This window comes from Vicugna pacos, chromosome 15 (assembly GCF_048564905.1).
Source record: "Vicugna pacos chromosome 15, VicPac4, whole genome shotgun sequence".
Classification (NCBI taxonomy): domain Eukaryota; kingdom Metazoa; phylum Chordata; class Mammalia; order Artiodactyla; family Camelidae; genus Vicugna; species Vicugna pacos.
This window is the reverse complement of record NC_133001.1, coordinates 16,903,619-16,929,498: the sequence shown is the minus strand read 5'-3', so window position 1 is coordinate 16,929,498 and position 25,880 is coordinate 16,903,619. Positions and strand designations below refer to the sequence as shown.

At 43.2% G+C, this 25,880-nt stretch overlaps 2 long non-coding RNA genes across 4 annotated transcripts in view; both read left to right on the top strand.

Annotated features, from left to right (window-relative positions):
• LOC140685678 (uncharacterized) overlaps positions 1-11,502 on the top strand; it is a 56,818-nt gene extending 45,316 nt beyond the window's left edge. For all 3 annotated transcript variants that reach the window (XR_012058977.1, XR_012058974.1, XR_012058975.1), the window contains exon 6: positions 11,232-11,502. This is a non-coding gene — a long non-coding RNA (uncharacterized lncRNA). The remainder of the gene's footprint in view (positions 1-11,231) is intronic.
• A 2,118-nt stretch (positions 11,503-13,620) lies between these two features.
• LOC140685679 (uncharacterized) lies at positions 13,621-23,026 on the top strand. The gene is made up of 4 exons (XR_012058978.1): positions 13,621-13,745; positions 15,443-15,585; positions 21,703-21,977; positions 22,851-23,026. It is a non-coding gene; the product is annotated as an uncharacterized lncRNA (long non-coding RNA).
• The last annotated feature ends 2,854 nt before the right edge of the window (positions 23,027-25,880 follow it).

Here is a 25,880-nt window from a genome sequence, read left to right as displayed (position 1 = left end):
AGTTGGACTTTATTTCCAGCTCCACTATTCTGCAGTCATTTTCTTTCCGAGGAGAGATTTTATTCTCCTCACCTACCTCCTCAATCTAATGTGAACATTAATGATTGGGCCCTCCTGCCTGGCATCTCCTGTCTCTACAATGGTATTTCCCAATGTGTATTCCAAGGAACACTAATACCTGTTTGTTTGTTCATTTATTCAATAAATATTTGTTGAGTACCTCATGTATTCTAGGCAAGGGTAAATCCAGGTTTTGTGGGACCTGAAGTTTATAATGATCTTAGAGGTCCTCTTTAAGGGAAAGAACACAAAACAGTGAACATAGAATTAGATACAGGGACTCAGAAGGGCTGTCCTAAAGCGTAAGCTCCATTACTTCATGGTGCTTGTGTGAACAGTTCCAAGCCCAATTCTGGGGCTAGAATCGTGAACAAAACAAAGACCTCCCTTGTGAAACATACATTCTAAAGGGATAGAAATAGCTGAAAATTAATGTAATTTAGAGGTGAAAAAAAGTCAATGGTTATATGTTTGAGAACTAAGGAGCTAAACAAAATTAAACAGATTCCTTCATTTAAGGGCTTCTCAGAGCCACTAAAATGCTGATGTGCCCATGACTCTCCAAGAGGGGAACTGTGTGTGCATCATTCCCCAGCTTTATTTATCAGAGAATCCTTCTTTTGTGAGGCATCCCTGTGGGCTCAATCCTGTGAAACTAGGAAAAATTCTGCTGTGTTACCTACTAGAAGCTCAACACGTGATATCATCTGTCTGTCATCTGCCATGAAACAGGGTCCCCTTCTTGTTTGAGAGAGGCATTTGGTTCCTGCACTAATGAAACAATTTAAATCATTTCTCATTATTGTCATTTTCTAACTCCTCTTTTAGTGTTTTAGGCATTTGGAATACTTAGCTCCTCTGCTTCCAACATTTCAGACTATAAATCTCAAAATACTCGTTTCAAAACCTTTCCAATCCAGCCTTGGATTTTACATAGCATGGGTTCTGCTTAAAGTAACAAGAATTCACCTTATGAGGGATTCTCAAATTTAGAAATGCAAAATACCAGGACACCTCGTGGCTTAAAAATCATCTGTTATCCTCCAGAATCACAGAAGAGTCAGCATTTGGGGTCATAAATCTGCCTTCACACCTCCCTTCAACCCCTCCACCAGGGTGAGAAGGCTCTTGTGTGGGGCCTTGCTTTCCAGTGGTAAGAATTCTATTTGTCTCGGGTGCTGGTTCCAGAGACATCTGTGATGGCAGCCCACCCAGCTCTGTTCTCAGGGAGCTAACTTTAGCAGCAGAATCTGCATCTGCTGGTGGAGTTTGACACAGCATATGTTTTCCAAAGCAGCCCTTCTCGATAGCTGACTCCCTTCTTATGTGAGGACATTTAATATATCCTGAGAACTAATCATCTCCCCCCCTCTTCCCAAACATTTAAGCTATTTTTAATTTCATCCAGTTTAACAAGCAGTCATGTCTGGAGCCCTTCTTTTGATTTCAAAGTAAATAAAGAATTTCTATGACTCTCAATAGATTTCACCTCTGGGCAGGCCAGCAAGTTTATCTATACCTTTCTTCAAATAAAGTCCTTCTCGCACATGTTTGTTAACCCTTTAACCTCTTGAAGGGATTAAATACCAGTGAACCACCATAGTGATGATTTTTAAATATGTCCACAATTTCTTTGACACTTCTCTCTTCAAAAGGTGGAGCCTAATATGAGTGTGAGTTGGACTTAGTGATGTGTTGTAACAAAGAGAACACAGCCAAGTGGCAGTGTGTGCCCTTCCAGGCTGGGTCATGAAAGGCACTGTGGCCTCTTCTTTGATTTTTCTTGGATTATTCGCTCTGGGGAAAACCAGTTGCCACATGATGAAGACATTCAGGCAGATCTACGGAGAGATCCACATGGTGAGGAACTGAGGCCTCCTACCTACAGCCAGCCAGGAACTCAGGATTTTGCCCACAGCCTTGTGAGAAAAGCTCTTGGAAGTGGACCCTCCAGCCCCAGTCAAGCCTCCAGATGACTGCAGTCTCAGCCAACTTCTTGACTTGGACCACATGAGAGTCTCTGAGACAGATCACCCAGCTAAGCTGCTTCCCAGATTCCTGACCTACTGTGGGAGATAGTAAATATTTATGGTTGTTTTAAGCTATTACGTTTGGGGGTAATTTGTTACACAGCAATAGGTGACTAATACAGCCATCCTAAGGGTTCTGAAAGGATGTCCCAGCTGCACTCCCTGTGGTGCTTGTCTCTTCTTTCTGAAATAGTTGGGCTGGACTGGCTGGGTGTGTAATTATTTGAGTAATGGGAAGGATGTCCATGAGCTTTGCCCCTATGGATAAAATTGAGTCCTGTTAATATAGTGGAGTTAGTTTCTACTGTACCCAAGGTCCGTTTTCAAGATTCCCAACCCCCTGAGAAGGGGGCAGTGCCCACAGCACTGCCGATTTAATCCTATCACCTTCCTGCATGCCTCACAGCTGCCACTGCTCATCTCCAAGGCCCCACCTTCATGCTTCAGACACTGCCCAAGCTGCCATCATTGTTCACTTCTTGGCCACTGAGTTACACACTCTGGGGTCTTGTCGTTGTCTCTCTATCTAGCAGCTGTCCTTCCCTCTGTTAGTATCTTCTAGAGGTGTATTAAAGCAGTGTTTAGGCTCCTTGAACTTGAGGCACACAGCCTTCCTTCTGCAGGGAGGATGCCACCACCAGAGGGACACATGGAGGTAGTAGCCAGCACACCAGAAAAAGACCACCATTCCCTTTTAGTCCCCAGACCCCTATTGCTGAATTTAGCCAATCATAACTAACACTTTTGTTGTTTAGAGTAGAGTCTCCCCTAGACCCAGCAGGCCCCTCCTTGCATTTTTTTCTGACTTTTTTTTTTAGAGCAGTTTTAGGTTCACAGCAAAATTGAGAGTAAAGTAGAGAGATTTCCCACATACCACCTGCCCCACACATGCATAGTCTCCCATTATCAGCATTCCTCATGAGAGTGACATGTTTGTTACAATTGGTGAAGCTCCACTGACACATCATAATCACCCAAAGCCCATAATTGATTGTAAAGTTCACCTTTAGTGTTGTACATTTTATGGGTTTGGACAAATGTACCCATCATTGTAGCATCACCCTAAAAATCCTCTGTGCATCTCCTTTTCATCTCTTTCCCCACCCTAACCCCTGGCCAGTACTGATCTTATTGTCTCCATAGTTTTGTCTTTTCCAGAATGTCATATTGTTGGACTCATACGGCGTATAGCTTTTTCAGACTGGCTTCTTTCACTTAGTAACGCATTTAAGATTCCTCCGTATCTTTTCATGGCTTGAAAGCTCATTTCATTTTAGTGCTAAGTAATACTCCATTTTCTAGATATACCAGTTTACCCATTCACTTACCGAAGGACATCATGGTTGCTTCCAAGTTTAGACGGTTATGAATAAAGCTGCTATAAACATCTGTGTGCAGGTTTTTACATGAACATAAGTTTTCAGCTCCTTTAGGTGAATACCCAGGAGCATGATTCCTGGATTGTATGGCAACTGTATGTTTAGTTTGTAAGAAACTGCCAAACTGTCTTCCCATGTGGGTATACTATTTTACATTCTCATCAGCAATGAATGAGAGTACCTGTTGCTTTATATTCTTGCCAACATTTGGTATTGTGAGTGTTCCAAATTTTGGCCATTCAAGTAGGTGTGTAGTGGTATCTCATTTTAATTTGCATTTCCCTAATGACATATGCTGTGGAGCATCTTTTCATATGCTTATTTGCCATCCTTACATCTTGTGATGAGGTATCTGTTAAGGTCTTTGGCCTTAATATTTTATAATTGAGTTGTTTGTTTTCTTATTGTTGAGTTTTAAGAGTTCTTCACTTATTTTGAATACCAGTCCATTATACTTCCCTTGCATTTCTAGTAACCAATACCATCAGAAAATATAAATAAGTCCATCAAACATTCCTACACAAATGTAAATCCTAGTCATTTATCTTATTTATTTTCCTAAGATCTCCTTGGCCCCCAAAGCAGTAAAATAACTCTTCCTATGCATGAGAAAGCTCTGAATTTTTTATCTTAATAGGCTATTGGAAAAAAAAATTTCTAAGACAAGTGCGTATGTGTATAGTGTTGGTGGGAGGAAGCAGAGATTGGCCTGTCAGTAGTTTCTTTCTGGAAAGTATGATTGCTGTATTTATAAAAAACCAAAAGCTTGGTTCTTCAGAATTCCCCCAAATACATTGTGCAGTGCACTAGCTCTGCAGGGTATTGGGGGGTGGGGTGGGATTCTGTGAGCATCCTTGGGAAATGCAAAAACTAAGATGTTTCTCTGCTATTAGACTTCTTCAAGCCTTTAATACGCTAATCACCACCATGAGGCAAACCTAAAATAAGAATTTAGAATAGGTGCACAGTGTTTCCCAAACTCGCTTCATCACAAAGCATCTCATGGAACTAGTGCCATATGGAATACACATTGTAAAATGCCAGGCGAGGCCTAACCCCAGAGAAAACGGAATGTTGCAAAATCAAATGCTCTTTAATGTGCTACCCATCCTGGATCATCCAGGTCACTCAACTTTAATCTGCTCCCAACAAGAACATTCAGGGAAAATTGTTCTGTAAAGACATAGATCTGAGGTCCAAAGAATCCTTAAACCAAAATAAGCTTGTTAGCCTGTTTCCTCTCCAAGGACAGAAGGAAGGCAAGGGTGCTCAATAGATATTTGTTGGCAAGTCGAGTCCAAATTTGCTCTCAGTCATTGAACTAGGACCAAAATCTCCCACCTCAAGCCCCAGATGAAAGCTGGGATGCATGGGGAGAGAATCATCGTAGTCCAGCCCCCTTCCCTTTCAAAACACCTCCATAAAGAAGGTGGGAGATGGGGGAGGGGGAAAGAGAAAAAACTTTATTCTTTCAACATTGACCCATTTTGTTCAGGTCTAACAACTCAAAAGCAGCAGAGTCATTGAAACACGGATTGTAAAACTATAACACTCCTCAATTACTTCTTGTTGGCCAGACAAGCAAACCTATTATTTGACAATGCATCATGCTCCAAGATAGTAAACTTTATCATACAGAGGTCATGAGAAAAAGACCACAGGTACAGTTTGCTAACCTCCACTAGATAATTTTTCACAGTTATCATCCAAGCACTGTAAAAGCACAAAAGATATGTTATCTTTGGGCTCAGTTTATTATAACGTGTGGGTGAAACTCCCTATAAAACCACTTACTAGGTAACTGTTGCACGTTCTCCTGCACAGAAAGTCAAATCAGTAAAACATCTTTTTGACAGTGTCTTTTTAAGTGTCAGGAATAAAAGGACATGCTCTTAAAGGAAAGGTAGCACACAATTTATCACCCCCTCACTTTCCCACACACACACACACACAGATCCCCATCGCCTCTCGGCATGCCAGAGACACTCAAAAGAATCCTTCTCAGTAGTCTCGTTTCTCTTAGAGCGGAGTATTTCATGGCAGAATTGTTCCTGGATAAAGCTGCAAGTAACATTAACTCAAGACACTATAGGTGCCAGCATTTCAAGTACTAGTCATGGTATTTTTTTCCCCTAGAGTCATAATATTGAGTGAAACCCAGGAAATACAAAATAAAAGGATGATGGATTCCCTCAACAGATGCTCTCAAGAGTCTCAAATTTAATATTAGAGCCTAAGAGAGGTCATCTAAATCTAGCTTGAAACTTGGATGCTTTAAAGAGCTTACCTCTCTCCCACAGTAATGTTTTCAGTCTCCAGGGACACATCAGGAGTTGGAGGGGAGGGGGAGAGCCTTGTATGATGGAACCCCAGGATGTATCATGACATCCCGGGAAACTCAAGGTTCACAATCCTATTCCCAAAAGGAAAGACAAGTTAAAGAATATGAGATGGGGTTTCCTCCCAGAATGAAATTCTCTTTAGCATTCACTTCTTCTAATAGTCCAAGTCCAAGAGCTTCACTATCCATCCATTCAAGGGAAGGAAGCATCTTTTAGACTGATACACACAAAAGCAGTTTTTTCAAAGGAAACTGACAAATTTAGGAGGGTTAGTCATATCTCCCCACAAAAATCTGCTGAATAAATATTGAGGGGCTTCTATGTTCCCAATACAAAATAGGAGCTCTAAGAGAATGAAAAGATAAAGAATATGCAGTCTCTATGTTTGAAAACTTTATAATTTAGTCGAAGAGATAAGACTTTTACACAGAGAACAAAGGATAATTAGCAAAACGTTAAAGGAATTGTCTTCTAGTTGAAATGTTTCTTCATTACCAAAATGTGCTTGGGATACAGTGAAAAAAATATGTATAGATTTCCTTCACCTGGAGCCTAGCTCAAAAATCAACTCAAGGAACCTGAAATATAGCCATGAATCTTTAAAGCTAAGCAAAGCCTCATTTCCAAATAGTTTTCCTGTATCCAGCCATATTGAAAGGCCTTTGAGATATTCCTAGTGAGTTCCTCTTGTATTCAACATTCAGTCATTCAACAAACATATATGGAGCCTTCTCTATGGGCTGAGTCCATGGGATACAGGAGTAAAACTAATCCATGCCCTTCCAGAACCACAGAGATAGGCACGGGATCTCTCCTGTGCCTAGGGTAATCATATATTCGGAATTGTAAAACAGAGCAAGTGGATCACAGAAAATTTCTCAAAGGAAATGGTATCTGAATTGAGGTATGAAGGCTAGTGCATGTTAGCTAGTCGGAAAAGGGTGAAGGAAAAACATGCAGCACATGCAGTGGCCAAGAGGCTTGGGAAAGCTTGGTGTAGTCACAGACTTGGCTTGACTGGAGAAGAAGATGTAAGATGAGTTCAGAGGAAAGCAAAGATCATTTTTGGCTGAGGGATCTGGGAAAGCTTCATGGAGGAGGTGAGGTTTGGAACAGAGCCTTGGAATAAGAGTAGAATTTCAGTTAGATGAAGTGAGAAGGCGGGGGAGGGCAGTGTTCCAGTATTCCTTAGTTTACTGCACATTGCCTGGCATGAATAGGTGCATAAAAAGCATTATTAAAAGTTGAAAAAGCAAACCAAGGTACCAAGGGAGAAGAGCAAGTTCAAGATGTGTTTGGAATGGTGAATAGTCTGATTTGTTAAGAGCAGAGAATCCTTATGGCGAAGACATAGGAGATAAGGTAGGAAAGGTAAACTGAGGCCAGATTAAAGAAGTCTTATCTCTTAGTTAAGAAATGCAAGGAAAGGCTATAAACAATGGAGATCCATCAATGAATTTTGAGCAAGACAGTGGCAAGATCAAAATGCACTAGATATCGTTTGGTAGGATGGAGGAAACGGGGACCAAAGTCCAGAGGCCTGGACTAAAGATGCTAAAGATGCTAAAGATGCTAAAGATGCAATCCAGAGTGAAATAATTAGATGCCTGGCTAAGTGGGCACAGGAGGAAGAGAACAGACTTGTAGACTCACTGGTTAGAGGGCACTGAGGACAGAGGAGTTACAGTGCTGCAAAGGTTTTTATGCTGTGTGTTCCAGGTATCTAATGTTGTGTAAAAACCACTCTGAAACTTAGTGGCTTAAAACAACAATCCTTTATTTTGCTTAGACATACGCAATTTGGGTAGGGTTCAGCAGGAAAGGCTCCTCTATGCTCCATGCAGCATCAGTCGAGGCAGCTGACTGAGGGCTGGAGGACCCTTTTTCCAGATGGCTCACTCACACGACTGGCACCTTGATGCTGACGGTCTCTGGGAGCTCAGCTGGGCTTGAGGGGTGGGAGCCCACAGTTTCTCTTCGTGTTGTCCCCTTCATGTGCCTGGGCTTCCTCAGAGCATGGTGGTTCATTCCAAGGACAAGCGTCATAAGAAAGAGAGGTACATAGAAGCTGTATGTCTTTTATGGCCCAGCCTCAAAAGTTACACATCATCACTTCTGCTGTTCTCTGTCATTGAAGCCAGCACAAAGGCCCACCCAGTTCAAGGGGAGGGGCTGTAGACTCCACCTCTAATGGGAGAGTGGCAAGGTTCTGAAAGTGTACATGGGACAGGAAATACTAACAAAGCCTGTCTGGGTTTAAATAGTGTCCTTCCAAAATTCCTGTCTGTCCACACCTCAGAATGTGACTTTATTTGGAAACAGGATCTTTGTGGATGTAATTAAGGTGAAGTCATTCTGGATTAGGGTGGGCCCTAAACCCGATGATTGATGTCTTTACAAAAAGAGGAGATGACACACAGACAGAGAAGAAAGCCATGTGAAGACAGAGGCAGAGACTGGAGTTATGCTGCCACAAGCCAAGGAATGCCTGGAGCCAGCAAAAGCTGGAAGAGGCAAGGGAAGCCCATCCCTAGAGCCTTCGGAGGAAGCACGGCCCTGATGACACCTGGATTTTGGACTTCTGGCCTCCAAAACAGTGGAAGAATACATTTCTGTAGTTTGAAGCCACCACATTTGTGGTCACTTGCTACAGCAGACCTAGGGAACTATTACATGACCCTTTTTGGAGAACACCATCTGCCATGCTCAGTGGCTTCAGGATTGGAGTACAGTCTTGAAATACAACATCAGGAGGAAGAGCTAGCCAAGAGGGGTGGGTTCTAGTTTCAAAGTTCACTCCATGGAGTTTGTTGGGTGCAGCAAATACCAGGATGGTGCTGGTTTGAAATGTGGGGCTGTTGCTTAGAGGATGAGGCTGGGACTAGAGATGCAGTTTGAAAATCCTGGCCGTCAGGAAGAAGCTCGGCACAAAGTCAGACATCCTCTGCATTACCGCTTCCTCGTGGGGCTGAGTCAGGTGACCGCACATGTTTCTACGTTTTAATTATTTATAGCGCACAGTCTGAAGTGGTGTTCAACCAGCCTAATGACTCGGGGTGATTGAATCAGAGGGGAGGGCGATTCGAGCTCTACATGGAGAGTTTCTAATAGACTTCTCTAGAGTTTACAGCTGAAGGGAAGAACCGCTCCCTCCTCTTTCTAATAGACTAACAAACCTCTCTAAATCTTCTTCCGAGACCCCAAAGGTACCCGCCAGTTGCTCTTTCGTTCAAGAGACAAAATGAGTACAATAAGTTTTGTAGCTGGCACAGATGAAATTAGGAATTTGTTAGTGAAATGTTCTACACGCTGACTTTCCTGACAACCCTCTCATGGTCGTAGATAACAGTCCCTAATCAACCAGATGCCAGTTAAAAGAAAGCAGCCGTTTCGCTCATCCAGATATTTCCACTTTGCTCAAAATGGATTCCAAACAGTCCTGGGGTTCTCAGGGATGCTTTAAATCCTTTTTCCTAGCTTGACGACATTTTAGGTTTTCTGTGCAAGACTCTCACCCTTCATCGCAAAGCTCAAAAAGAGATCGTATCTCAGTTTATGTCTCCTCATCCCTACCCCCACCCCCACCCCTCAGTAGGGCATTTATTAATTTAGATTTCTTGGGAACTTGGGTCCCTCCTGGCTGGGCCTGGTAACGAAATCCTATTAAAGATAATGAATTTTTTCCCTAAACTTTTTGGGCTGATGGTTTTCCTGAAAGGTGCAAAGGGACTGAATTTTTTTTTTTTTTTTGCAAGGCACTAAGCTGAGACCATTGTGGATGTGTCCTTGGAGGACTCTTTAGGGATGAGAAGAAGATGGAGAGACAAACCGGAAGGGGCTCCCTGAGGAGGAAAATGGGAGAGGGTGGAGCCAAGGAGGAGGGAGAGAAAATGACGAGGGGCTGGGGGGTGGGGAGAAGAAAGACACAAAGATCCTTTGGTACCACAAGAATATTGAAGGCTCTACAAGTGCTCCACGGGTTCTGAGGGTGGGAGAGCCAGAAAGCTGCACTGCAAAGTTGGACACCTGGGGGACAGAGGCATCTATGGGCACCAGAAGGCAGGACAGGGGCAGATCGTGGGCCAGCCTCAGGAGGGCTTGCGGCAAAGCCCAGAGAAGTTCTCGTCCGCCTCTTCATCCTCCCAAGTGAAGGAAATACTCTCGTAAGAACGTTGGGTACAGGGAGTAGATGGGGTTCGACCCCTTTCTATACCAGTCTCCAAATAGAGATTAATTATTTTTTGGTGGGTCAAGTGGTTTGCTTGAAATTTAAGCCTGTAGTTTTTCCAAGTTCTAGAGAACAATAAAATCAATAAAACAGTTAACATGTAGTATTTAGTGTATACCAAGAATTGTGTTAAGTAATTTATGCACATTACCTTATGTAAATCTCACAAGTTCTTTATGAGATTGGTGCTGTTATTAGATGAGAGAACTTAGGCATAGACAGGTTACAAAATTTGCCCAAGGTCACTCAGAGCCAGGATTTGAACTAAGTCCAACACCAGAGCCCTGGGCCATTGTGACAAACATTAGGAGGCGTATCACACTGAGTAAAATGAACTAATTATGAGACTTTATTGAGGGCCTCTGCACAGTGCAGAGCAGAGGTTGCTGGAGCATATTTAAAGCTGGAAGGACTTCAGCAACCATTAGTCCCAGTCAGGGAAACTGAGGCAAGAAGGATGATTTGGCGAAGGAGACGCAGCTACTTTGTGGCAGAGCTGGGTTAGAATCAGAACCGCCTGACTCCTGGCTTCCTGCAAGGATGACTCAGGGGGGGACCTTGCTGTCTCCCAGAGTTGACCAATGGCACCATCAACCCAGAAGCCATGTGTGGAAACATCCAGATGTGCTGCCCCAGAGGGAGGCGTAGACAAGGAAGAGCTGGTCACAGGGGCCTGCAGAGAAGACAGCGGAGAGAGAGTGTCTTTGCTTTACCCTCACCTTCTGTGAATGTAGACACCAAATCCCAGGTCTGTCATTGGGAACACAGAGGGAAAGGAGGTGTTGATGAACTGGCCCTCTAGGGGCTGGAAAGTCTATCTGAACAAATGGTAAAAGAATTGGAGCTGCAAAGAGAGCAGAGCTGCGGAAGGGCTTCTTATTTGTGTTAACAAAACAATCAAACCTTTCCTTAGATCCCTTTATGGCAGATTAAGCAGGCTTTGGGGGATCTCAGCATACCTGTCACCGAGCATTTGCATTTCACACTGCAAAAACCCTTTAGATTAACGACCTCCCTATCTGCAAGATATTCTTGTCTTAATAGTCGAGTTATGTGTAATACCAATCCCACCAAGATTAAAGAGGAAAGAATTTCTGGTACAAAATCTTGCTAATGACTGACTAAGACATAAAATCTCGCTGCAATAAATTAACACGTGTCTTCTAATATGGACCTACTGATTTACTTGCAGCAAAATTGCTCCAGAACCACACACCTGGGCATCATCGGCACCACCCTTGGAAATGGTGGGGTTTATATTTATGTTCAGCTGCAGTGAACCCTGAGGACAGCCATCTGGCGCTGCAAGTACCAATAGCCCTGAAGTGGAGAGTGGCATTTCTGTAATACTTCAATCAGTAATCCTGCAGGCAGAGACCCAGACACCCTACATTCCCTTTTACTGTCCTCAGTGCACTAGACGTCTTTACCCAATTTATGAGTATTACCTGCATTGAAAAACAGTGCCAGATTCTGTGAGTGTTCTGTCCGGGCAGCACAGCACGTGGCAGGAGGCCAGAGCTGCCTGGCCCCAAGCACAAGGGTGCTGACCCTCTGCTGACTTGGTGCAAATCCCAGCTTTGCCACTTACTGTTCATACGATCTCAAGCAATTGACTTCTCTAAGCCTTCCTTAGCTTCCCTATCTGTAAACAAGTGATCACCATACTTATGCCCATCACTTAAAATAGTTCCTGGCAGATAGTAGGACTTAGACGACAGGCATGGAGCTAGGCCCTGCTTCCTTCTAATTTTTCAGCCCAGGCCTCCTTGCAGAGAAAACAGCTGATCCTCAAGTCTTGCCTATAACGGAGCAATCTTCCTGAGTGACGCTGAAGGCCATGACAGTGTCAGCTGCTGCTCTACTGAAGCATTTATTTAAGTCTTGAGCACTGCACCGTGGGGTAATTCATGTCCCTGACAAGTACACCTAGCATTGGGGCAACCATAAAACCCAACAGGCATCAGCACTGCTCCACCACTTTGTAGTTTCCCAGGCGGGGGTGGGTTATGTTCCTCTGGGCTCTGGTGTTTCAGAATGTTGTTGCTTTTTGGTTCCACCATGGCCTTTTCCTGATGCTGATGGCATTCAGTAGTTGCAAATGAAAGTTTGTCCACCAGTTTTGTGAACATGAGTTTAAGTGGTTCAATCCACAACGCAGGACAGTGGCCACCAAGGACATGAGTTTCAGAGGCGGGGACCTCAAATGTCCTTAACTGGAAGCCCAAGTCTCTGTATCTGGATGTATCTACTTGGTTCCCATGGTTATGAGGATTCCTGCTCCCCTCCCCTGCTGGAGTCTAGCTGAGTAGGGCATCTCTTCAGAACGGGAAGGACCCTGACAACCCCCTGCTTCCCCTTTCCCTTGACTTTCAGCCCTGAAGGAACATGGATGATTGTGATGATGGAGCACTTAGCAGCCTGAGATTTGTGAGATAAAGGGTAGTTGAGATAAAGGGTAGTCCTGTGTAACATGGTGACTGATACTCTTGAAGCTTCCACGAGGGCACTGCATTGGTCCACACACAGGAACCTCATGGTGGGCAAGAGGGGAGCGGGTCTGGGATGGAGCCGCCTTTTCATATGCAACATCTTGGGTGTCTATCCCTTAAAAGTGAGCATGGAGGATAAAGGTACGCACTCTTATCTTAGCTATTGAGGGTTAAATTGACATTTGGCCACATCTCCCTATCACCCCACTCCCACACACACCTGCATGGCTCCAGAAGCCACACACCATCCTGACCATCCTCTGCTAAGAGCCCCCTCCCTAAAGACTTTCTCTTAGGGGGCCTAGGCATTGTCACTGGTCTTTAATCTGAATGGTCCCTCAAGACTTCACTGGAAGTCTTAGATAATGAGCTCAGTGAGCCCCAGCAGAAAGAACTGGAATGCCGTTCCCACTGGAACCCTGCCACACTCCCTCTCCTTTACTGCCCTGTAACCTGAGACTTGTAACCAAGGGGATGGCCCAGTGATACAGTTCCTGGAGATTTTTCATTCTGCTGTTCAAAGGTTCATAATTGTTATTTCAGGGACATTTGCATCAGCATGCATTGTGTTTCCTGCATTCCTGTTTAAAAACCCAAGTGACCTTAAGTCCCACAATAAGAGTGCTTTTTCCAGTTGTTTTGCATTATCTTGTGGTGGGCAGAATTCTAAGATATCCCCCACGATTCCTGCCCCCTGGTGTACATGTCCTGCATAACACATTCCCCTAGAGTTTAGGCAGGACCTGTGAATACAATGACATCTCATTCCTGTGATTATGTTACATTATATGGCACAAGGGATTTGCAGATGACTTTGAGTTAATCAAGAGGGAGATTATCTTGGATAGGCCTGACCTAATCAGCTGGGTCCCGAAAAAAGACAAGAAGCAGCCACAGACACTCTCCTGTTGGCCTGGTAGAACGCAAATAGCCATGTTGGGAACTGCTTCTGGAGTGAGCCATGTTGCGTGGAGCTGAGAGCTGCCTTAGGAACAGAGAGTAACCCCTGCCAATAGCCAGCAAGAAAATGGAGCTCTGTCCTACAACCACAGGGAGCTGAATTCTGCCAACACCCTGAATGAACGTGGGAGAGAACCCTGAGCCCCAGAGAAGAACACAGCTCTGCCAACACCTTGGTTTCAGCTTTGCAAGAACCCCTGAGCAGAGAACCCAACTCTTCTGCGCCCAGAGTTCTAATCTACAGCGAATGTGAGGTAATAAATAGGTACTGTTTACAGCCACAAAGTTGGAAGGAAGTTGTTACACAGCAATAAAAAAACGAATACCCTCACCTGGGGCTTCTTCATATCACATCAGTTTTAAGACAGGGCCTAATATAAGCCCGTTTCTGTTTGACTTTGTCATCTATTGCTTTTATTTCCTCCAAGTACTTTTCACACATCTCTTCATTTTTGGCTTAGAACTCTCATTGTCTTTTTACCAGTAGGCTTTCAAGTCTTGGCTCATTATCCTGCTTTGAAACAATTGTTAAATACTCAGTCCATCCAGAAATCCTCAGCATCCTGTGCTACTGTGACCTGCTGGAGTCTCTGTGTGGTGGCCAGCACCTGCATCTCAGCACAGCTTTGTTTTTCTCTACCTGTCTTCCTCTCCCCTAAACTCCCCAAGAAGCGCTACTATGGAGTTCCCACATTTGGAGGTTGCAGACTTCTCTTGACTATATCCCCTAAGGACCTCCAGGGGCTCAGGTGCCTTGGAGTTCCAGGCAGGATACAAGTGGCAGAGGTAGTAACTGGTATCCTCAATTAAATTGAGGGATTTGAGTGAATGACACCAAGCATGAATACAGTAAAAGTCCTCTAATGAACCAGAGGCGTCCACATAAATGAGGTTTTACTGTATTTGATTTAGATTGAAGAAAGCTTCTTTGTGGCACAAGAGTGTGATCAGTAGTTTGTAAATGAATGAACATATGAATGAATGAACAGAACATTTTATTCAAGCAGCAATAAAATTAAGGGCCAGTAAGGAAGGTACCTAATTAAAGACACGCATTCATGATGCTTTACCTCTTGACTAAATTGTGTCACCCATTTAAATACAATTGTCAATAATATTAGTTACTGTTTATGCTTGGTTGTTTTAATTAAAAAGCTCTATTTTTAACCCCATTTAACACAGGGGATATGCCCATATGCCCATAGGGAGAACAGCTAGCCAGCCCACAGGATGTAACTAAGAGTCTGGAAGTGACAAACACATTCATTGTGAAGGACAAAGTACCTTAGAGAAAAAATTGGTCACCTGGATCTTGTCCCTGCAAAATTCCAATCTACAGGGTGATAGAAAGCAACTTGAAATTTCTTTATAAATATTTTATAGTTCTCAAAAGTTGAAAACAATCTAAATATCCATCAATAGAGATGAGTTAAATAAATTACGGTACATCCAAATGGAGTATGCAGTCATTAAAAATAGTGGTAAAAATCTACACTTACCAATGAAAGGATCTTGAAACATATTGTTAAGTAAAAGAAAAGCAAGTTAGAAGATAGTATTTACAACATAATTGTAAGAAAAAAAAGAGAGACTAGAAGACCATGTAACAGAAATGCTAACCATGGTCATCTTTGGGGAGTGAAGCTTATAGGTAGGGTGACCATATTTCCTGGTTTGCCTGGGACAGTCTATTACAAGAGCATGCCTGTTCACTCTCAAAAGTGTTCCTGTTTATATGATAAATTATATGGTCACCTTTTTTAATTTATTTACTTTATTCTTTATTTTACTTTATTCTTGTATTTTTGCATTTTAGAATGCTTTTCTTTTTATCATTAGGACAATAGCTACTTTAATTTGGCGGGGGGAAGCATTTATAATGTTCAATTCTCAGTCATTTAAACTTACCATCCTCGGATTAATGCAAAGTGTATGTTTTGGTTCGATTCAGTGATGCTGCCTAAACACCGGGCCCTGTGCCAGGAGCAGGGGGTCCAGTGATGTCCATTCTCCAAGCCACAGAGCTCAGCACCACTGACCAGGCTAAGGCTTTCTGTGCATCATCGCCTTTACCCCTCACAACAACTCTCTGAGGTAAGCACTGTGGTTATTGCCCTCTTATAAAGGAGGGAGGATCAGAGAGATTAAGCTACTCGCTCAAGGTTGAAGAAGCAGAATTGAGAGCTGAGCTGTCTGCTCCAGAGCCCATGCTCCGGACTACTGGAGTGTACGGTGTGGGGGCCGTGGAGGGCAGGCAGCAGGCAGCAATCGGCCAGTACCATACCTTACCACAGACAAGGTCTATGCTGGAAGTATGCACAGTGCCGTGAGATAACCCAGCCCCCAACCCTCAGGATGGAGGGAGCTGAAGGTTCTTAAAGGATGAGTAGAAAGAGGAGGTGGAGAGTGTGAGTAAGGGGACATTCCAAGCAGAGGCAACAGAATGAGTATTTGGTGCTGGAGTATGAAGGGTATGACAAGTAATGTGGAGTTGGTGACTTGGAACGTGCAAAAGGGAAGGGGAGGAACCGAGCTGGCCCAGGGAGGGCCTGCTGTGCCCGCTAAGGGGCTTCACCTACGCCTAGGAGCCAAGGACTGCTCATGAAGGATGGTGAGCCGGGCCCGCCCACAGATGGTGCTGGAGGCCATCTGGAAGGTGAACCAGGGAGATCAGTGAGCCCCACCACAAACTTGCAAGATGATTTACTGTGCAGTATTGATTTAAGTTTCAGGGTCCACCCTTAGCAGAGGCCCCTTCCAAGGCCTGTTTCTAATTTTGCATGTATAATTTTGTAGTCTTTCTCTTAGAAAGCCCCATCCCCAGACTGTTTAAGCTTCTGGCCTCCAAAACCTAGATCTGTCCCCTGTGAATAATAATTGTTTTTCTGTGCCAGCTTCCAATTCCTAGCCCTTTAGTAAAATTCGTCTTCTTTAAATTCCTCTTTTGGCTTTAGTTTCTCTTCCTCTTTTATCTTTTTTAAGAAGTACCTTGTTTTTCTTAATAGCCTAATCTATTCTTACCTTCTTGTTTTCATTTTGCCCCCTAGTTATATTTGTTACTCTCAAACTTCTGCTTCATTTCATGCCATCCCTCTCTCTCTGCTGCACCCCATATTTTAAAGCGTAAACAACAGAGTCTGGTGAAGTGAAAACAGAAGAACGCCGTATAGACCCCAGCTACAACGTGGCAGGGCTGTCTGCTGGCAGAGAGCCTGCAAGGGTCCCTCTGCCCCCTGTTGCCCAACCTCTGACCCACTTCTCCTCTCTCTGGTTTCTCCTTTCCTTCTTTCCCTTCCGTCCCCAAATTTTCTGCTAATTTACATTCCCTCTAATTCTTTCTTTCTGACAGGCCCAAAGTCACTGCTGCAGGTCCTGTCCTTCCTCCAAAATCAGACTTTGTCTTCTCAATGTGGCACCCGATACACACTCTAGCCAAAGTCGGGTGATTTCCACAGGATTCCCAAAACATGGGGCCCTTCGGGATACCTTGAGATGAGCATTGAGAGGAGAAAGCGGAAGGGTATAGTCCAATGCATATGCAGGTCAATATGCAAATCTCACACCCAGATTCTGCTGCTTGAACTTGTCCTGAGTGTGCATCCTCAGTGTTGAAGCTCACGAATTTTTTGTCCTTTCCACCCTCCCCAGACCCACACCAGGGTAGCACCCTGGCTTAAATACTTAGCATCAATGACCACGTGTCCAACATTGCAAACAATTAGATGCCCCCATTAGCAGAGTAGTAATATGGTTACCTTACTTCTGTCTCAGAATGTGAACTGAAAAGGGGAGAAGTGAATAGTTTGTCTTCTTTACTGTCTAGTACTAGAACTAAGTAAGTATTTGTTGGATAAATGAACATCCCCAAGAAGATAGTACAGCCTCAAAATGTGCCTTTCACGGTCCTTACCCACTTCCTGGACTGTCCATCCTTCTCCCACTCCATCGCTGGCTTGGAGAATGTGCCTTCCTGTGCCTACAGCTCCACTCTCTCACTAACGGAAAAGGCAGGGCAGAGAGCAGAAAAGACAAGCACCAAATTGCCTTAGTAACAAGTTCTAGGCCATTGAGTGTCCCAACAGGGTCAAACACTATTCCATTTCTGACTGCATTTTTCACCCTCCTGAGTCAAAGCAGCCAAACAAATGACCATAGGTCCACACTTGCGATGTCAGATCAGTCAATAGCAATTAAGGGTCTCACTTAAAAACTGGCTGGTTGGTCCACAGAACTGGCAGGATTCTTGCTTGGGCTACTAAAAATCAATGTCAGCACATGTATCATGATGCCACATTGGTTATAGTTAGAAAGATGTGTGAACAGAAAGGTCATGGGTGTCATCCAGGGAAAGTCAGCTCCTGGACCTTCAAGAGACCTCATGGCTTGAATGGTCTTGATGAATCTATCACTGATCAGCGTAAGACTCTTAACCTTAAGTATGTGAAAATGGACTTGATCAACAAACCCAGAGATGATCAGACTTCCAGTAGTAAACTCCAGCTAACTAAACTCACAAGAGACTGAACTATAAATCAGAATACCAGTTTCTTCTTTTTACATAGGTTATCTCTTTCCAGAAGTCAGAAAGTTCTACTCCCCTCACCCAAGTTCCACCCTTTCCCTATGTCATGCTGAGTTAACGGAGGCACTGTTTTAATGTTATGGGCAATTAGCTCATTTAATCCTCACAATAATCTATGAAGTAGAGACTTCTATTATGCCCATTCTAGAGATGAGAAAACCAAGGCATTGAGAGGTTAAGCAACTCTACCCAAGGTCACACAGCTAGGAAGTGATGGAGCCAGGATTCAAACTGAAATAGTTTGGTTTAGCTCCAAAGTCTATGCTCTTAACCACTGGGCTTTGTTCTTCTTTATTCCAGGTTCACAAGCTGAACCCCAACTTCCAAACAAATGTGTAAAAATGCACACGAAGAGGGACTAGGTGGGAAATGTAAATGAATCTAAATTTGTCCTCATCTTAGATCTTAAAGCTGAGCAGGATCTTCAAGACAGTCTAGGCCAGTGGTTCTCAAAGTGAAGCCCACAGACCCCTGGGTGTCCCCAAGACTTTTTCAGGGATATCTGAGAGGTCAAAGTTTACTTCATAATAATACTAAGACACTGTCTTTTTCACTGTGATGGATTTGCACTAATGACACAAAAGCAACAGCAGGTAAAACTGCTGGTGCCTTTGCATGAATCAAAGCAGTGGCACCAGACTGTACCAGTGGTCACTGCATTCTTCACCACTACACAGAGGCAGTGAAAAAGAAAAGAGCCAATGTCCCTTATGAATGTCCTTAATAAAGTGGCAATAATTACTAAATTTGTTAAATCTCGACTCTTGAGTTAACATGCTATGGGATGAAATGAGAAATACATGTCTAGCACAGTGATCCTGAGCAAAAGCACTTGTGTGACTGTTGAGTTGCGAGCTGAACCAGCAACATCACTTTTATTTGAAAGAACAATTGACAAACTGTGGTTCTTCAGACTTGGGAAACAATTGACAGTATTTGTTGCCAATGATAAAATTTGAGCTTTCAAATAAAATTTTGAAGCTTGAAAAACTTGGACCTCCCACACTGAGCTTGACAGCGTCCCGATCCTCAAAGACTTTTCTGATAGCTTTGTGGTGATATTGACAAATGTGATTTTTTAAATATTGTATAGTTGCTGTTGTGTAATGGAATGTATCATCCATTGGAAGATCTGCATATCAGTGAATAAATATCATCCAAATGATGAACACGTGATGTTATAAAATCATGTGTAACTAAACAACTCATTCAAAGTATAAGATAGACCAATGGATTTTAGTGGAAGAGATCTGAAAAGTTCATTGATATCATTTAATATTCCACATTTATCAGCATTCCCCCTTTTCCAATCACATAAAGCCAGATTTTCTTCATATGTTTCAGCAAAACAACATATCACAACAGACTACAAAAGCAGATACGAGAATTTGGATGCCTCCTACCAAACCAGACATTAAAGAAATTTGCAAACATGTAAAACGGTGCTACTCTTCTCAATATTTTTTGGTTTTGCAAATATAGTTACTTTTTTAAAAAGTTAATGATAACATGCAATGTGTTTTATTGTTATATTTACTGAATTAATAAGTAAATATTTTAATGTGTCCTTTTCAATGTATAATATGAAAAAAATAGAGTAACTCACATAAATAAAAGCTCTTTGAAGTCTGCAATAGTTTTTTACTGAAGTATCTTTTCCTTACATTTCTAGGTGACTTCATATATTTTTAGGTTTTATTGGAGGGGGAGATAATTAGATTTTATTTTTGGAAATGGTACCAGGGATTGAACCCAGGACCTTGTGCATGCTAAGTATGCGCTCTACCACTTGAGCTATACCCTCCACCCTGCAATAGTTTTTAAGAGTCCTGAGAACAAAAAGTTTGAACCTCTGATCTTGTTCAACATTTACCACCCATATTCCTGAAGATAAGTTTTCTTTAGGGAAAAAAGAACTCTACAGCCAAAATAAGTTCGAAAAACCCTGCATTAAAAAAATATGTGTATATATAATGTATGTAAAATACATCATATGCACGTACACACACATAAACATGTATGAGCATCTCTTTACCGCACAACTCTTAAGAATCATGTTATGAGCCGATGGGCGCAGTGTTCTCGAGGGAGATGGTGTGTAGAGTTCCCCAAATCTGCTTCATCTCCAATTTGTCATTCATGGGATATCCATTGACATTTTGAAGCACCAGTTTTCCTTGGACTGAATTTTGAGAAATGTTGATCTAGTACTTCTCATTTTGCACAAAAAATTGAGTCTCCGAGAAGTAAAGTGACTTGCCATAAATTATACCACTAATTAGTGATGATACTGAGATTAGGAGTCAGGTGTTCAGACTGCCAATCTAGCATTCTTTCGTTCACTTATAACCTCGGAGCCTCCCCAGGCCCCATCTTCACTGGAAGGGATTACAGTACAAAACTTGAGTTTATTTGCACCAACCAGTGCTTCTAATCTTTGCCTTTGAGAGATAATCCTACAAAATGCAGCAGAATGTAGATTCCAAAACCTGCAGTGATTACTTCTTATGGGAGGGGGATTATCTCTGTAATCCAATTAACACAGCAAGCTATGGGGGAAAAAAAAGACATAGGCTTTAGATTAGCATTGGGGGAGGAGTTGAGAAAAGAAGTCAATTCATATTAACAGGTTTGCAAACCTTTGAAGTGCATTTACACTTTCCCAAATCCTAATGATAAATCTGCAAGGTGAGCCAGAAGCTTTTGGAAAGATATTATAGCCAAATAATTTTAATGTTTAGAATACATCCTTCTCAATGTCCCTTTTGAGTTTCCTTTGAGAGCTGAGCACATTTCTTCCTCCTAAATGACGAGCTTGTAACTCATTACATTTCCCTTTTCGTCTTGGCTGCCAGGAAGCTTTGAGTCAGATGACAGATGAATCCAGATAACAAAACCATCATTATGATGCTATAGATGGTCCCCAAATTCCTGGAGATGGGAGATTATTTATGTCATACAGGATTGGGTAAATAATCTCTCACTTCTTGGTGGGTCATTTTGGCCGTCTGTTGAGTCACAGTGAAATTACTGGGCACTTCCAAATTCCCTTACCAATCTTCCCTGGTCTCCAAGCAACTTCCTGCCAAAGCTTATGGTTGTAGCTGCTGAGAATCAAAGCGGTCATCAGATTGTTACTCTGCCTTCTTTTTCAGTATCTCCTATGCTAATATGGTCAATAATTATGCAGAGGGCGATAATATTAAACTGCTTTTATCCCCTGAAGGAAATGCTTATGTGCTCAAGATAGCTTGCATTTTCTGAGTATATTCCAAAATCTCTGAAGATTTTATTCATGCAAGGTAAGTTTGACCTTCAACTAAACTCAAATCTATAATTTAAAGTGGCCTCTTTGACTCAAAATCCTCTCCATTTCAATGCCAAATGGATCATCAGCTGCTCTCCAAGTAATATTCGCTCCAAAGGAAGGTTCCTGCTACTGATGGACGCACATTTTTGCATTTCTACTCACAGACTTAAGTTCTGCTCTCCAATATGTGACTGTAGCTTAATTGACGGAGGAATGCAAAAAGAGATTTGCAGGCGTCTGACTACTGTCGACTCATTGACTTCCCTCAGAGAATTCTTTCACTTGTCTTTTAAATTTTCCTTTCTTGTCAAAATTGCAGGTGCAGATAAATGCTGGAATCTTATTTCAATCAGAAAGTGCCAAGAACAAGAAAAGATGGAGAATTTTGATTGTCGTTGAGGACAGAGCCTCAAACAGCTGGAGGCCTTCCATTCTCTTTCAGCTTCCATCCATCTAAGAAAAAAAAATGCACTAAGGATTTCACTCAATTTGTGCAGAAAGATGAGGAAATTCACACTGAAATGAAGAACCGCATTCCCAAAATAGCATTAACCTAGAACAGTGCTGCTGGGGGAATAAGAGACCTTGAATGTGGTAGGTGTAACCTCTGGTAAAAGGTTGGGATGCCGCAGATGGGATTCAGTACGACAGTAGCTGATGATGTGCTGGCTTTTCCTTTCAGGGAGCCTTAGAGCCAGCTCAGGGATTTTCCCCTCCGCCAGACTTTCTTTCCCCAGACCAAACCAATGTGTGTTTCAGACAACTTCTGAGTAAACCTGGAAATGATTATGAGAAGGAAAAAAACGAAGCAAAACCAATACTGACGGAGTTGTCATTCAGAGCCTCTTCCCCCAGGGTGGGTCAAATGATTTGTCTCAGGGTCCACCCAGTGCCTGCTCAGAAACTTGCTTCGGCATGTCCCACGCGAACCTGAGAGATTCTGGAAACAGACCGTCTCCCCACTAGTCTGGACCCTGCTCCTCAGCATCAGAGGCTGTGTTCAAGGGGTTAGGTACCTCCAGCCTCCAGCCCAACTCCTGGCAGATAATAGGTCCTCAATAATGAACTGAAATGTAGCCCCTCAGGGAATATTTGATTGTGGATGAAAACATAAAAATCTGTCCCTAGGCCAGATTTTAATCCTTCCCTTTTCTGGTCCTAATCTCCCCTTTACCTGGCCTTATCTTTTTCCCTCAGTCCTTCAACAACTCAGACCTACAGTGTCCAGTACCGTAGCCACTAGCCACGTGTGGCCACTGAGCACTTGAAATGGGTCTGGTCCAAACTGAAATGTGCTGCGGGTATAAAATACACACTGGATTTCAAAGAATTAGTACAGAAAGAAATGTAAACTATCTCATTAATCATTTTATATTGATTACATGTTGAATGATCACATTTTAGATGGGTTAAATAAAATGTTATTAAAATTAATGTCACCTGTTTTTTGTTTTGTTTTTAATACAGCTTCTAGAAAAGTTAAAATCATCATTGTGGCTCACATTCCATTTCTACTGGACGACACTGGCTCAGACCTTACCTGGCTCCCATTCAGACCCGACTGGAGCCTACTGAGACCTCAACATAGGGTCAGTCTGGCCATACCTGAGGTCCACCAACAGTTCCAGAAAGTCCCAGAAGCAAGTCTTTCTGGTAGGTCCCTGCAGCAGGGCGTACTTTGCTGCCCTCTGCTGGCAATCCCCGTGCCCACAGTGTCACAGAGCGCCCAGAACCTCTCCCTCGGGCCTCTCCCGCTACACCCGTGCGGGCAGCATTCTGAGGTTTCCCTTCTGCTTCCCACTTCCCTGTCCTTAGCATTCTGTTTTCAAGAGTAGGAGTGGGAAGGAAAAGGGAGACTGCACCTTTCCGAAAGGAAGATGTGTTCTGCAGAAAGCAGTTTCTTTTTGAGATCAGTATGTATTTCTTTCAAAATATAAAAGTAGCCTTGTAATGTTGCTTACGTATCACTCAGGATTAGTATCACCTGGGACATCTGTTAAACATGCAAATTACCAGACCTCTGTGCTGAAAATTCTGGGTTAGTAGGTGAGAGTTGGAAGCCCAGGAATCTTTTTTAACAAGCCTCCCGCTGCTCCCCACCCCACCAGGTGTTTCTTGTTCTTTGGGAAGGTTAAGAAATATGGCTGTGGAGCAGAGCTGCTCAAACCTGAAGATGCTCCCTGACCACCCAGGGCCTTGTTACATGCAGATTCTAATCCGGTAGGTCTGGGCTAGGGTGAGATCCCATATTGATAACAGGCTTCTTGGTGGTGCTGCTGCTGCTGCTGGCTGGAGGAGCCAGGGTCCACGCCCCCAGGTGTCTCCTTAGAATCACACCTGTTATGTTAAGAATCACTATGCGCTCTGCCGCCTGCCACTCCCACTGAGGCTTCTTCTCTGAAAAGCAAACTCAAGTTGTTCTTTTATCTGGAAAAGCAAGGATGCCCCCTTTTGACAGCTCAAAATATTTTCTGTAACCTGCCAGGAGAAGAACAGTCAAGTATATTTTATTTCAAAACTTTTTTTTCAATTACCAGTTTTTAAATTTGGTTAGAAAGAATGCCTTTTCCTAATAGACTGTTAAGCCCGATGAGCTGAAACCACGTAGGAATCCTGGCCATTTAAGCTGAAGATATGATGGGGGTGACTCAGTTTGTCACTGTTCCCTCTGAAAGATCTCCCCCAGGATGAACCACGCACTAGGAGCCAGGGTTTCGGAAGTGAGTGTTGCCTTTGAGGACGGTCCACAATCTTACAATCTTCATGCTCGGTTTCTGCCTTTACTTCTTAACCCTTTCTACCATGGCACCCAGCAAACATTTTTAGTGCTGTCATATCTGGCACCCACCCTGGTCAGGCTGTTACTGCTCTGATCTGTTCCCAGTGATTCTCTGGACATTTAGGGGCTGGGAGATGGGGTGGAGTGTGCTTCTATTTTATCAGCTGGAGTTAAACTATGTGCTTGAAACGTCCTCTCCCTAATGGTGAACTTTGGATTTACCCAAGGATATGCCTTAATCTTCCAAGACATCATGAGATTGCATCATAAGATGTGCAGTTTCTAGACACCAATGAAACTGCATTGATTAAGCAGAAGCCCTTTTGGAAGGGAGCCTTACATGATCAAAATACGAGGAGATGAAAATTATCAGACCTTTCTGTTCCTGGCTTAATTTCCAGGGCTTGGGAAATTAGTCTAGCATGTATTCATATAGCTTATGTGCTGGCAGATTGGTGATGGTGGTGTGTGTATGTGGGGGGGGTTGTTTGTTTTGTTTTGTTTGTTTCAAGGCCAAGGAAATAATCTATCTTAACAGTTAATACCTTCCCATCCTCACCTCTGCATTTTCAAAAGACTCCATTCATAGTTAGCCACATAGCTCCCATTAAAGTCAAATTTCCTTATATGAGGAAGTCACTGGATGCCTAATTACACATGCAATGCTGGAAAAAATATTAAGACTGCATTTACATTGCCAGCTTTCTTTTCCCATTACACAGCAGAAGATTTATCCTTTCATCTAGTGCATGAGCATTGCTCTTGCAAGTTTGTGGTTCCATGTAACATATATTAGTATATCATTCACTATTAGAACCAACCTTGACAATCTAGAAGTTATGCCTCTCTCAATGTTATATATAGTCTTTCTTCTGAGCTAGAAACAAACCAAACCAAAAATAATCACCAAATCCCACATCCTGGCTGTCACTTACCCAGACAGAGTGACATTGCAACACCCCAGGGCCCCACAGATCTCCTGTGAGCTGTGTGGATTCCTGCCATGGGCTGCACCCACGCAACTATCAAATGCAATTCACTGGCAGAAAGCCCATTTAAACCTTTATCTGGTGGCTTGTTTGGGGTTTTTCCTGGACAGGTTGCTTCTGCTTGTGGAATTAAGTGCATACTCAGTGATCAGTCATCGTCCAGTGATCAGTCTTAGGTCGTACTGAAAGGGACCCAACAAAATGTGTAACACACACGTACGCACGTTCACTTCCAAGTACTCAGACATTGGAATGGTCACGCGGTTTGATCAGAAGCAAAGTCTAATACCCACACTCTCGAACTCCAAGTTCAGAAAGTAACTAAAGAAAAACTGCAACCTTTAATTGGGCTGCTGCTGGGGCCTCAGGTATGTGGGTGTCACCTGGTTTTTCCAGGTGTCAGCTGAGAGACAGGATTTGATAGATAGATAACTTAAACCTCACCTCCTGGGAACTGCTACTTCAGTGCCTGGATCGCCTGCCAAAGCACACTGCTAGCGGGTTCCCAGTCAGTGCTGCTGACAGACTGTCGAGCTGAGGCAGCTACATCGGGAGCAATTTGCTGAGGGGCCCAGCAGATGTCATCATGTCACACACAGCCCCAACAACTCACCTAGGGAGTGATCCAGCTTCCTGGGCTCCTTGCCCCGTGTCTTCCAAGACTCTGCCAGGATAAAGCAAGTCATAGCAACCCAGTGCCCTAGACCCTGGCATGAGGAGACAGGTGGG